Genomic DNA, 2123 nt, shown 5'->3' with positions numbered 1-2123 from the left:
TTCATGAGCTTTGTCCCAACCCAGGATTTAGGGTCAATACTAGTGACCGTAGAGGCTTAATGTGCATTTTAAGAGCACCTTCAAGCCCTCAAGAATCCAGGCTAGTTCGAACAATGCAGTCCACTTCTCTTCTTTCTCGGGCTCCTTCATTATTAAATTTGCTTCCATCTAATATTCAAAGGGAATACGTAGGCTTTATTGATCCGGTAGCATCTTTCAAGTCAAACTTGGAATTTTTTTTAGATGGCATTCCAGATCAGCCCCACATTCAAGGGCTTGCTCCGTCTGCCAACTCAAACTTGTTGGTTGACCAAGTATCATATAAAGATTAAAAGGCAATAGATACATGAATTATAATCTTTCATTTCAATGGCACTGGGGATTACATTTACTGCAGGGGTTAGAAAAGCCCGTGGAAAAACAAAAAAAAGGAAACTAGAAGAGCAAATCACATATTCTATTGATTGCCATTGTTTAGCAATGCATCTTGAAAGTGGAACAAAATGTATCCGAAATTGTAATCTAATGATGACGCATTTTGAATTTCATTTCAACCTCCCAACAATGTGCTTGAATGTGGGCGACGTGATTGCACCTTTACGTAATCAAGGTAATTCCGACACCTCTGGAGGTCAGCCTGAACCTAGGCTTGTTCCTTGGGTTTCTGTTAAGTGTTTCCACCACATGGGTGAAAATTGCAACTTCAGCCGCTTCAAAATTCAAAAACCCCTTCAAAATTGCGATCTTAAAAATCTGGTTGGACAGCTTACTCAAACCTGTTTTTAGAAGCGTGCTAGAGGAGAGTAATTGCTTGACGAGGAGTAGTACTAGAGATTTCTAATCAGTATTTGGATGAGCCGTCAAAGTTTCAAATTTGTACCAAAGTTACTCTAGGCATCTTGACTACGCATGGAACATTTTACCCACTAGCGACAGCTGAGACGAAAACATGCCATCGCAGCAGCGTTCTTGATCGATCTATATATAAATCCTGACCAATAAATTCATTTTTGTAATCTTGAAGGAATGAGGAAAAAATATAACCCTTGATCTTTTTCTGGTTCTGAAGAGGTAGCTTGGTGTAACAACCCTAATTGAATTTTGATTGATGCCTTATACCGCTTCCCTAAATCCCATAACCACTAAAATAATGAGTAAAACATGCTCTAAATCATTAAAATCTTGCTGCAAGAGGTCAGCTTTTATGGTGAATCAAGCTGAATTATAATGACAACCTCCTTATGCTGCAGAACGTTGTCAATGTGGGATGCTTTTTTTCTTTGGGGCTTACTTTCTGGCACTTAGCGACTTTGATCTGGCATGATCTGGCATATTATAGGACCTAGTCTGGCTAGTTCAGAGCCCAAGGAGCTCGCAGCGCTACCCATCAGTAGTTCTTAATCCACACGTTTGAAATGAAGTAGGAGTCTTTGATTGTCCGCGACTTCAGGCTTGACGAAAAGGACGTAGTACAGTTTTACAACGTACGGATGATAATGTGACACTACTTGACAGATAAACAGTTACTAATTTCTATCTTGTCACATTAACAATACCACCATGCTGAGATTCATAAAAAAGTACGTCTTTATAAGTAGGAAAAAGGAGCTTGTGTAGCAGAGCGGTTTAAGAGGCAGNCTCGTCTTGAACTGCTGAGATTCCAATCCTGGTAGCGGTAAGGAAGTCCGAAAAAGAAAACCTCATTGGTATGCGAAATATCATATAAAGATTGAAAGGTAATAAATAGACGAATTATGATCGTTCATTTTAATAGTGCTGGGGATCACATTCCCTGTAGCGGTTAGAAAAGCCCGTGAAAAAAACAAATCAAAAAAAGAATGCCTTCCTTTTTAAGAAAAGGTTTGGTAGGTACTTTCGTTTCGCTGAATATTCAAGAATCTGATGAGAACCGTGACTTCATGTTCTAAAGCCCCACCAATTAATCATGAAAGAAACCCAAATATTCCATTATTGATTCACCTATACATTTAGTTACAACTTGTTTGTATCAGTGAATCTAATTTGTTATTTCATTAATGGCGTGTTTGATGTAAAACCTACGCACTTAGGAGTCAGAGCCGAACGGAAAATATTTGAAATTCACTTCTCTCCAAATCGTATCT

This window comes from Tigriopus californicus, chromosome 7 (genome assembly GCF_007210705.1).
Source record: "Tigriopus californicus strain San Diego chromosome 7, Tcal_SD_v2.1, whole genome shotgun sequence".
Lineage (NCBI taxonomy): Eukaryota > Metazoa > Arthropoda > Copepoda > Harpacticoida > Harpacticidae > Tigriopus > Tigriopus californicus.
The sequence above is the reverse complement of the archived record's forward strand: the minus strand, read 5'-3'. Positions refer to the sequence as shown.